This window comes from Xyrauchen texanus, chromosome 2, assembly GCF_025860055.1.
Source record: "Xyrauchen texanus isolate HMW12.3.18 chromosome 2, RBS_HiC_50CHRs, whole genome shotgun sequence".
Classification (NCBI taxonomy): domain Eukaryota; kingdom Metazoa; phylum Chordata; class Actinopteri; order Cypriniformes; family Catostomidae; genus Xyrauchen; species Xyrauchen texanus.
Window position 1 is genome coordinate 34024189 of NC_068277.1, and position 12893 is coordinate 34037081.

Consider the following 12893-nt stretch of genomic DNA (forward strand, 5'->3'; position numbering starts at 1 on the left):
CCATACAGTGAATATTTTATACCTTGGTGGATAACATAAAACTCATCCATCCTCCAAAAAAAAAGAGAGAAAGAGAAAGAGTATAATCGCTCAATCCTTTTTAATTCATCAAAGCACCTTCTAAATGAGGGGCTGAGTTAAACTTTCATACCCCAGGAACAAGGCAAACAGCAAAGACCAGCTTTTTTTTTTTCTTTGGTATGCCCGTCTGAGATTCATTAGGTTTTGAAGGCATGAGCTGAAAGGGCTGAGAGGTAAAGAAGAAAAAAAGAGAAGAGAATGAGAGATAGAGCAAGAATGATGACTGTTGCCTCTTTTGACTGATGCAAAGGTAACCCTATCATTTCCTAAGGTTCATGTCATCCATTCTAAGATTACTGGAATTTGTGAGCTTACGCTTTCACCATATATATGGTCATTCTTTAAATACTTTGCTGACAAACTCTCCCCCAGGGCCTGAGAGATCCTCCTCCAGAAGGTAGTCTGTGTACTTCCCAGCTCCAAACATGTTTTTACATCAATCGTTCCTCAGTGTGACATTTCTATTACAGTGTTGACAGGAAGTTTTGGAACATCCTATTTAAGACATTCCATTTGATCCATAAGAGCAATTTTTAAGTGAATCATTCCGTCTTTTCATCTCTGTGTTTGTTCTTTTTAAAGGGAAATGCATGACTCAAAGTGTCCCTTACAGTCAAGAAAAGGCTATCTTTGTTTAACTAACCTATAACAGAAAAATTCCCTCTATGAATATGTAATTACAAATTTCTAATATCTAATAGATCAAATAAATATTGGAATAATGGTTGTTCACAACAGACATTGGATACTCTGATGTTCATTTCGGAAGGCCCCCTCCACTTTTTCCTCTCTTCTTGGTCGCTCTCCTTGTCACATTTCCTGCTGCTGTCTGAGTGTGAGCAGGTCGCTGGGGTCAGGTAGCTCAGCTCCTTGATAACCCCTCATAAGAGCCGCCAGCACTGCTGACACTCACCATATGGCCCTCTGACCCTGTCTCCTTGGGAACAGGACATGACACAGAAAGGAGAACACTGAAGAGATTTGTACTCTTGAGGAAAGAAATGGAAAAAATATGTACAGATAACTAGAAAAACTGGGAACATGATGATAAGCAGTTTCAGAAAGCAGTGTGAATTGTGTTAAAAATCAACAGTGTAGTTCACAGCCGAAACACTTGTTGACTGATGATAAAGACTGTCAACATGGCTGCTCCAAACTTCCCACAGACAAGTATTTAAAAATGCATATAGATTAATGATGATCAATGTGGGAATATGTATTTTATCTCTGATATTGCAATCAATAGTCAAACACATGCACAAATGTGTATGTGCACACACACACACACACACACACACACACACACACATACATACAGACTATCTGGACAGTTCCCTGGGGTTGAGGGCGTGAGGAGGAGAATTTGCAGCCTGGCCTTATTAGAATGCTCTGTGTGTGATGAGAAGAGAAGAGCAGCAGCTTTCCCAATGCAGACCCCACATCACATGCAGGCAGTGGCGGTAGACAGGGGCCACTGCCCCCTGACCCGTTCCTTCCTCTTGGGAGATAGTCCAGGTCTGCTTTCTGTCAGGGTGTCTTCCACATTGCACCCCAGGGGGCCACACAGTGTGGGAACCTGGTGTTTTAAACCCCATCATTCTGTGAAGGTAGTGGAGACAGCGAGAGGAGAGAGAGGGATGTTTCTGGTTGAAAACTAGGTCCGTAATGAAATTTTCAGAGGAGGCAAATATATCAATTAGTCTTGAAAGATAAAACCAATAAAAGGTTGCAGTGGCTCTAAATATAATGTATAATGATATGTTTTTTGCTGGTAATTATGCTCCCATACACGATGACGTCCTGTACCTGATATCTTAAAATAGTCTTGATAACTACTGATGTGTAGGCCTAATACTCTTTCCGCTCATAAACTCAGCACTTTCCGATCACCAACTCAACACTTGTAAATACAACAAAGGAACGGAACAAATGGCTCACTGTCAGCTACATTCTACAATCAATGTAAACATTTATAAATGAATGAAGGGCCCCATTCCATGTACAGTAACATCAACTCACCTAATAGGCTACTATATGTGTAAACAATATCCATCCTCCACTGCTTCATTGCATCAAATAAATGATCATGTTGTTTAGTCTTTCACATGTTTTTAGATCTTCCAATAACTTTTATTCCATCTGTATTTTTGCATTTATTTCCACAAGCAGGCTTGATGGAGCATAAACGTGATACTGAAAGCTGATTGGCTGTGAAGTGAAAGTGGAACATGGAAGGAGGCAATTTTCATTTTGAACCTGTTTAGCCTTTTTTTTTTTAGATGCTTTTTAATGGAAGCAGATGATGTTGCACCATTTGAATATCCATTTTGATTTGCCAGAGACTCTTCCTTCAGTTTGCCTCTTCTCTTCTCTTCTCTTCTCTTCTCTTCTCTTCTCTTCTCTTCTCTTCTCTTCTCTTCTCTTCTCTTCTCTTCTCTTCTCTTCTCTTCCCTTCCCTTCCCTTCCCTTCCCTTCCCTTCCCTTCCCTTCCCTTCCCTTCTCTTCTCTTCTCTTCTCTTCCCTTCTCTTCGTCCTATCTTCATTCTCTCCTCTCAATCGATAGTGTTAATTGGTCTGGTCTGTCAGTGCTGCATTGATTGTGACCATTAATAAAAGAGATATTGATTGGCAGTTTGTTTAACATTGGCCTGAGCACTGCACAATGCCCTTTAATGCTATCCTTACAGCAACCTTTTCCTGTTTCCAGCACTTCTTAATGCCATGAATTATGCTGATCGATTAAGGATATATATTTTTCCCATTTCTGTGCATTTGTTTAGACTCATAGGGGGGATCAGTTACATGTCAGCCTAATATGTCTGCTATTTGATCTCTTTAAGATGTTAATTAAGATCTTACACTATAATTTATATTGAATGAGGGCATGGTTAAAAGTGAAAGTCCTCTGTGCGTCCCCTGAGTCTGTGGGAGGGCTTTAGAAACAGTCTTAAGTACTGTACTTCATAGATTTAATTATCTCCATTAACTATTCTGTGATCAATAGAGTTAGTTTTATCCAATCAATAGGTGCCCATCCACCAGGAGGACAATATTCATAAGTTAATATTTGCATTTGAAAGTGGCTGTTACATGGCCCCATTGAAAATCCATAGCATTTTGTGCAGCTGTATCTTATGTGTCTGTTTATGGCTGGTCGCTATTGATTTAGCCCACTCTATTTACTGCCTGGATAGTGCCATAGGGTTTAATTGTCAAAATGTTTTTAGCATTTAGACTGGTCACACATTCTTTACTCCTCTGACTTCACTTCTCCTTCACCTCATTTTTGCCCTACATATTTCCTTTCCTTTTCTCTCCTTTCTCCCTGTCTTTTTTGTTATTCTGTGTTGCATGAAGAAACTGATTTTCACATACAACCTTCTTAATTTTCTTATATTTCTTAAATGTTCTTGTGTATGTGTGTCTGTGTGTGTGTTTGGTATATTTATATTATATACATTTGAGAAAGAGAACGTGTGAGTTTTATTTAAACTGATACCTCAGTAAAACCCCAGGGACCAGCTCGCATCACTTCTAAGTGTGTGTATAGCTGCTTATTGAGGCCTGTTCCCGATGGATTTCTGTTTGTTTACCAACACATTTTCTGATGTAATGTGTTTTCTCCTGATCTCACAGACCTGCAGCCAAGCACGTTTGAGCCCTTTTAAACACGTGCTCAGTCAAAGCCATTGATTTAATTTTATAGCCATACATTTCTTATTTGATCTTTGCACTGTCAATTGACGTGTTTTCCTGTATGATTTGAAATAATCAATATATTTTAGAATAAAAGGTATTTTGAAATGTTTTTAATAAAAAAAAATTTTTAGCATGTAGTATAACTGTATATATATATATATATATATATATATATATATATATATATATATATATATATATATATATATATATATATATATATATTAGGGCTGGCAATTTAACACGTTAATTCAGTGCAATTCATTTAATTAAAAGTAACGCAATTAATCTCAATGCCCCCGGACCGTAATAAGGAAGATTCCTGAGAAATGCAAGCTTGTAGTACCACCTGTTTACTCCAGAGGGCAGTAAGTGAAACGTCAGCAGTATGGGCAACATGCAATTTATACAGTGAACAAAACAACCCTTCAGGAGACAGAACAACACAAACATGCGTTTCGTTCTTGCGTTCAAAACACTTAAGGGAGCTCAAATCCAAACTAAGTGATCTCAAGATGTGTTCGAAGTATTAAACTATATTTAACGTGACACAGTGATCTAAAATGTTTATGTTTATGATGCAATGCACCCGAGATGCTAAACAAGCATATCTGACGCAGGTGTGCATTAAACAAGCCCTCATAATAAATCTTAAACCGATTGACAAATTCACTTGTGAAATGGATTGCTGTGAACTGTGTGCCAATGATTGACTTATGATCAATAATATGGTAGTAAACAATACATTGTATTCTAAAGCCGCTTTTTGTATTATCTTATCAATGATCAACTCTTCTGCCACATGAATGTAATGCTTTTTAATTATCTGAATATTTTTTATTTTATATATACAGTGCATCTGGAAAGTATTCACAGCACTTCACTTTTGCCAACCACTTACCCAACCTTAGTCTGTATATGTATGTGAGCGCTGTCCATCTACAAATTGTTATGAATAAAACATTATCATCTTAAAATAATTGTCTTCTTAAACAAAAGGTTGTCCAAAATTGTTAAGCTATTTAATTATTTATTTGCATTTAAAGACGTACTTAAGATTCTGTGTTAAAACACAGTGACACTTCAATGAATCACATTTTACAATCTGCCTCTCACAGCTCCTTTTAATAAAAAAAAAAAGAAAAAAGAAGACAAGATGTTTTAACAAACTCATTATGTAATTCCTCCACCAAACAACTTTTTTTAATGGTCAAAAGTGTTGGTTAGAGTGACTCTCAAGTATGATTTTGTTCTTGGAATAGTGGTTAGACACTCTGAAAAGTGAGTCTATTTTAAATTGCTCCCTGCTGTGTTTTTAATCTGCTAAAAATCAATAGAGCTTTTACTGTCACTCTGAATGGGAGGCAATGTGTATTGATGTCCAGATGTCATTTGGAGAGGAATTGAAGCTTCTATTCCTCCTTCACTCGCAAGGGATGGTGTGATATATCAGCTCATCCTGTCACTTATTTTAAAGAGAGCCCAGTAAAGCTTTCTGCTGTGTGCTTCAGAGTGCAGGATGTTGGGCCTTGCTAGCATCTCTTTAACATGCTTGGTTTACACAACAGGGCTTATTTTAAAGCCTTTTATTGATGTCCATCTCAAAGAAAGCTCTTTAAATGAATACAGTCTTAATGGGTTATCACTGTAAGCTCTTACACGTAGCTTGGCTCGCATAGGGCGCAGGCAATTTATCTGGCAATTCAATCAGAGGAGAGAAAGTTTAACATGATTCAATAAGGCTTTCCTGCAGGCAAGTCTCTTTGTAGGAACAGGGGAAGGGGGAAAGACATGTGAAGGAGACAGAGATTTAAGAGGAAGAAGGGAAGAGGGACAAATAAATGAATGGAGAAAGGTCAGATGAATTATCAAACAACGAGAAATATGAGTGCGAGAATAGAAAGGATTAGAACAAGCAATCAAATGAGGAGCATTAATTGGAGGGGAAAGTTGGGAAGACTAATGCCCAAAACATACTCTACACAAGCTAATTTTGTTTGTTTTTGCATTCCAAAATGTGTCAAAACAACAATACATAACTCAATACTAGTACACTTTGCATTCTCAGCATTGCCTCCAGGGGTGCTATATAGGGAATTTTCAGAAACTTTATGCTGTGATGGTCACTTTTCTCTTTCAGGTTAAAGGGATAGTTCACCCAAAAATGAAAAGTCTCTAATAATTTACTCACACTCATGCCATCCCAGATGTGTATGATTTTCTTTCTTCTGCAGAACACAAACGAAGATTTTTAGAAGAATATCTCAGCTGTGTAGGCCCATACAATGCAAGTGAATAGTGATCAGCCCTTTTGAAGGTACAAAAAGGATATGATGTCAGTTTAAATGTAATCTGTATGACACCAGTGGTTTTATCAATGTTTTCTGAAGCGATCAAGTGTGCTTTGGGTGAAAAAGACCAAAACATAACTCCTATTTCACTGTATTTTCTTGCATTGCAGTCTCTAAGCATGATCATGATTTCAAGCTCAATTACATTTTCTAGTGCTTGATTCATTCAAAGAGCACTAGATGGCGCTATAAGAGTAATCAAGCTTGAAATCATGATCGCCAAGGAAATCTACAGTGAAAAAGGAGTTATACTTTGGTCTGTTCTCACCCAAAACCAACTGGATCACTTCAGAAACCACCGGAGTCTTATGGATACTTTTCTGCTGATGTTATCTCCTTTGGAGCTTTTTTAGTTCTGGTCACCATTCACTTGCATTGTATCTACCTACAGAGCTGAGATATTCTAAACATCTTTATTTATGTTCAGAAAGAAAGTCAAACACATCTTAGATGACATTAGAGTGAGTAAATGAGGAGATAATTTTCTTTTAGGGTGAACAGTCCCTTTAACTATAGGTTCTTTTTACATTTCCGGCTTTTGGAATGCAACAGTAAATTATTGTACACTCTTAGAAGAAAATGTTCCATATAGAACCCGTTAAAGGGAAAATTTACTTTTTTGAGTTTTCTTGTGAATATTTTCTCAAATACTGAACCAATCTTCATAAATGATATACCGTTTGAAAGCTTAAAGTCTCAAGAAACAAACGTTGCTGTTCATTTAAAAAAAAATTACAACCAGACGAAATTACAAGTATAAAAACTAGATGGCAGCAGAGAGCTACTTGTTCATTCTTGGTTGAAATGCTCCATTCAGGGGCCACACATGTAGGCTCCACAGCTCAAGGCTGTGCCTTGTACTTGAGAGAGAAGGTCTCTCCTCAGCGGTATATCCCATGGAGGGCCATCCAGTATTTCATAAAAAAAATTGGCCATTTCGGCACAATTAACAGAACTGTTTTCATGTTCCCTTGGACTTTGCTGATGACAGAATGAAGGAGGCGCATTGGGGGAAACGCATACTTGCGTTTCGCCGGCCATTTGTGAGCTTGGGACATGCTAGCAAGGTGGACAGTGTGCATTCTCGGGGGAGGTGAATAGGTTGACTTCTGCTTTACTGAATATTTCCCAAAGCCTCATCACTGTCTGAGGATGAATTCTCCAATTCATCTGTAATACTCCCTGGCGTGACAACAGATCTGCTCCGAAATTCAGATGGCCAGGGACATGTGTCGCACGCAATGAGAGGAGATGACGACCGCTCCAATGGAGGAGGCTTTGAGTCATGCTAATTAATTGTGGTGATCGGAGTCCGCCCTGGTGATTTATGTATGTCACTGCTGTTTTCTGAACTAATTAGAACTTGGTGATTTACAACGTCGGAATGAAAAGCTCTCAAAGCTAGAAAGAGAGCAGTAGTTTTTGATGTAGGCGATTGATGTTACATGCTCGTTTCACACCTGTCCAGGTGTTGAAAGTCGGACGCCCATTGTACACCACGCCCCAACCTGTGTTGGATGCATCCGTGGTCACCAATTTTCTTCTGAAAATTTGACCCAGCATAACACCCTGTTGGTAGAAGACTGGCGTTGTCATGGTGCCAGAGCAGAAAGACAGCAGCAAGTCACCGCAATGCGCATGCGCCCGAGGCTCCAGGCACGATGTGGAAGGTGCCACTTGAGCCAGTACTAGAGAGGTCTCATGTGTAACAGACCTAACACTATGATGGCGGATGCTGCCGCCATAAAACCCAGCATTCTCTGAAATGACTTCAGTGGCAATGTTTTCCTCAGTTTGAACTGTGACAGACACCGAAGAATGGTCTGTACACAATCCTTCGTGAGGTGTGCGTGTATGCTCACAGAGTCGATATGAACCCCTAAAAAAGAGAATTGCTCGCTGGGGAAAAGTGTGCTTTTTGTCCAGTTGACATTCAGACCCAGATTTTTCAAATGGCAAAGCAGTCTTTGTAGAAGTCTCTGTATTTGCTCAATATTGCCACTGATTTGGCTAGTAATAGCCAATCATTGAGGTAATTCAAAACATGAACACCATTCATTTTCAATGGGCGAGTGCCGCATAGATACCTTTCGTGAATTTGCCGGAAGCCAAAGACAGACTGAAAGGAAGGATATGCAGTTCCCTTGAATGCAAATTTCAAAAAACACCTGTGACATGGTGCAGTTGGTACATGAAAGTATGTGTCCTTCAGATCTATTGACGCAAACCAGTCCTGAGGATGGATGTGTGATAAGATCTGTTATCTTTTTGAATGACGCTTTTTGAGCTTGCGATTCAAGCATCTCAGACCTAGAATGGGCCGAAGCCTGCCATCTTTCTTCGGAAAGAGAAAATAATGTCTTTAAACCCTGCTGTGTGTGTCACAGTCTGGGACAGTCTCTATCATGTTTTTTTGTGAGGATACTGTCTTTTGTGTGGAGGAATCTCTGCGCACAACACTGGTTCATCCTGTGGTCAGGCCACAGATTGCAAAATGCCAGTGAAGCAAGTTGGCTGGCGTACAAACTGAATCGTATAACCATGCTCGATTATTTTTAACACCCAGTCTGACACCCCCATGAGGGATCACAGCATGAACAGTGGGCTAATTGATTCGTTCGCTATTGAAGATAGAGCGCCACTCACCATAGGGAAGCGGTTGAAAATAGTGTGTGGGGTGTATGATGCATGAAGAGGAAATGGCCCTTTTTCTGAAATTGTGTGAGCATCCTGTGTTTGTACAACGGGCACTTTTTCTCTTTTGTGAGAAAAAACTTTGTTTGTGTAATACACACTGAAGCAACATTTTGAACAATATCCTGTTCCCGATGAACAGAATTTTATCTTTGGCAAAAAATGTTGAATCAAGCACTCTAAAAAGCCTTCCACAAAGTTACCAAAGAGACCATCGGGCGACACCGGGCAGTCGAGGAGGGTGGCTTTCTTTGCATCACGCAAATTTGTGAGAGCTAGCCAAATATACCATTGCTGAACCACCAGGCTGCTTATTGTTTTGCCGATGGCCTGAGTGGTAGCTTTCGTGGCTCGCAGCGCCATATCTGTAGTGGGGCACAGCTCTGGATCGGGCCCTTGTTCATCCAATTGATTGAGGAGCTTGTCTTGAGAAACCTGCAGCACCGATATGCTGTGGTGTGCTAATCCAGTTTGAGGTGTTGCTGTATAATCTATTCCTGCCAGTGCAGACATCAGTCGACATGGCTTGGAGGGGTAGGTGGGGCAGGATTTCCATCCCATGGCAGTATTATGGGTGAGAATGGTATGAGGTGAGCTGCGACTGCCTGTTCCCATGCTTTGAGTAGCATTTTCCCTCAGCGTGGTCCACATTAGTGATGATGGCAGCATCTCCGATCTGAGTGTGCAAAAAGTAGGGACCACCCCAGGTCTTTGTTAGCTTTGTGTGGAACTCAGAGAAGAATGGTGCTCTCCTCCGGATTAAGGTCTTTTGAAGATGGCCGGTTTGCAAAATCCATTGATCCAGGCGAGATTTTTCTGGCTCTTTTGGAGGGGACCACTCAGGACTGAGCTCTTCAACAGCTTGAGGATGCAAAGAAGCTCCATATCCGTGGCGTATGCAAGTTCTTCACCCTTGCTGGGGGAAGTAGCGGCAACATCATCTGTGAACCACTCGCCAGAAGCTGCGAGTGACATAGCATCATCCCCATCTTCAGAGCCGCTAAACGTAATGAGGCTATGCGCTCCAATAGAGGGCTGGAGCTCATCACACACATATCACACAGGCGAGGACGTTAGATCAGAAGTTTGGGGGCCTTGCGCTGGCACAAGATCCTCCCCAAATTCTTCCAGCTAAACCTCCCTGCCCTGCCATGCCTCGAGACTTAACAAAGAAGAGGCGGATGGGAGGGCACGAGAGGCTGGCTTCTTATATAGGCCTCAAACACCATTTCCAATCAGAAGACTGCCATGATTGTATAAGGGTTTCAACAAGGTCGTGTGAAGGACACTTCCTCATAGTACTTACAGCAATGTTGAGTGAACTGAATCGAAAGGGATCTACAAACACCATATACTCATGTTGAGAAATGTAAACATTTCCATCACTTCCTCTATTTGACTTTGGACATTTGATTGATTGATTGATTGATTGATTAATTTATTGTCATTGCAATTACAATGAAATGTCGAGTAACATCATCTCCAAATAGCTCACACAAAATCCCTACACCTATAGAAAAGTGCACAAAATAATAATATTTAAACATATATTTGCTTGCTGGGACATTACACAATGTGGCAGGACTTGCAACAAAATGAGTATCTCATCCTAGATCAGTCCTAATATGTATGTTATGGGTGGGGTCAATCAATAGCAGCACAGGTGGAAGTGCTCCCCCCAATAACAGAACTAGGGAATTTTCAGTCTATTTGTCCTTGTTGCCACTGTTCTGAACCGCCTTCCTGATGGCAACAGCTGGTGTCCCGGATGAGTTTGATCTATGCTAATACTCCCAGCCTTCTATGATGTATTCAGGGACCATGTCATATCTTTTGTGATGTAGATTCCCAGGAATGTTATACTCTCTGCCCTTCCAACCTCCTCTCAATTGATGTAGAGGGCAGAATGAGTGGATTTCCTGGTCTTCCTTAAATCTACTATGAGTTCTTTTGTTTTTGAAGGGTTTAGGACAAGATTGTTACCAGTGCACCACTCCGCAAAGTTTTCGTCTCGTTGTTTTCAGTTATCAGCCCTACCAGAGTAATATCATCCACAAACTTGACAATGGTGTTAGTAGAGCAAGTTGCAGAACAATCATATGTAAAAAATATTATAGAGTGCAGGGCTTAGAACACATCCTTGTGGCGCTCCAGTATTGAGAATCAAGGTGGAGGAGGTTTGGTTTCCAAGTTTAACTTGCTGGTGTCTGTTTGTAAGAAAGTTCATAATCCAACTACAAAGGGAAGTTCCCAAACCTATGGTGCTGAGTTTCCTGACCAGTTTGTGAGGAACAATGGTATTGAAAGCTGAGCTAAAATCAGCGAAGAGCATCTGAACATATGTTTTCTGCTGGTCCAAATGGGTTAGGGCAACGTGCAATGCTATTGAAATTGCATCTTCCGTGGACCTGTTTGCTTGATTGATATTGATCAAGATTGATTGGAATAACTGACTTAATGTGCGCCAGAATTAATCTTTCTAAGCATTTCATAGCTACAAATGTTAGAGCAACTGGCCGATATTCGTTCAGACATTTGACATGTGGCATCCGCTCATGTTTACTATAGCTTCTTTCATCAGCAGTGAAGGATTTAAATGTGATACATTTAAGGAATTAGTCAGGCTGACGGAATGGGTTAATGAGTTAAAGATATGCATCTGAACGCTAGTGGAGGTCAGTGAGAAAGAGAAGCCAGTAGATACTGTTTCGGATGAGAGTAGACCCATGAGCAACATACACACTTTGATTCTGGCTGTAGAGCCCCTGCAGCAGGGCATTTAGGTGACGTCTCAATGGTATTTTCGCTCAGCAAAGCAACACCACTCTCCCGTTCCTGTTAGGGTTTCGAATCTATTCTGGGGCTCGGGTGTCTGACATCGGATCAAATTTACAAGTGCTGGCTATTGATAAATGTAGATTTTCTAAAATTGTTATTCATGTCGGCACTTGTCGGACGTCACTAGAGATAATATTAAAGAGGTGCATGAATTTGCAAAAACACTGTAATATGCTCTGGCCCCCTCCTTGCTTGTTGTGGTGACAAGGTTTATAGTAGATTAGTGTCACTGAATGGCTGGATGTCTGAGTTGTGTCCACAGAATAGCTTAGGATTTATAAACAATTGGAAGAGTTTTTGGGGTAGACATGACCTGCTAAAGAGAGATGGACTCCATCCTGCCAGGGAAGGTGCTGCTCTCCTCTCTAGTAATTTGGCTCATAGTCTTAATTGTGATAGTATTTTACTAACTGGGGCCCAGGTCAGGAAGCAGAAAAATTGGCTAATCTGAACGTTTGCTAGCTGCCTTTAGAAATCACACAAGTAACATGAGCTACAACACATATAGACTGTATCACCTATATATCACATAGAGACTATGTTTGTTCCCCGAACTACCAAACACAAACCCCTCACTAAATCATTTAGAAAAAAATGTATTAAGGTAAAACTCGAAAATAACAAAACAATTGAAGACAAACATCATAAAAATGTAGGGCTACTAAACATTATATATTTTTCATCCAAAGCACTAATTATAAATTAACAGGCACTACCTTGTGTGTCTGGTCAGCGAACACACTGAGGTGGCGTTTGTGGATGGTTCGCGTTCTCACTGCGATAAACTCACCATGGCAACGATGAGGTCACGTCTTTCCTTCTTAAGGAGGAATGCCACTCTAGCCACCACCTGTGTCGCTTCTTCTTCACACGGGATTGAGGATGACTCACAAGATTAAGCTGAGCTAAAATGCTGTTGCTAGCCATTTTACATGCTGGCATGATCATATATTTTTATCAATAAAATCCAAGTTAGATAAAAAAAAGATTACCTTTGATATTAGGGCAATAATCTTATAATTGACGAGATTTAAAAAAATTATAAATATAGTCAAAACAAGTGAAAAAATCTACCTGTGCTGAAGTAATACAAAGTATATAGATTACTTTACTGACCTTGAGAAATCTAACGTAAAATGTTACAAATTAAATTTTACAGCATGTATTCTGTAATCTGTAGTGAAATACATTTAGTAAGTATCCCTCCCAACCCTGCATATTATAAATGAT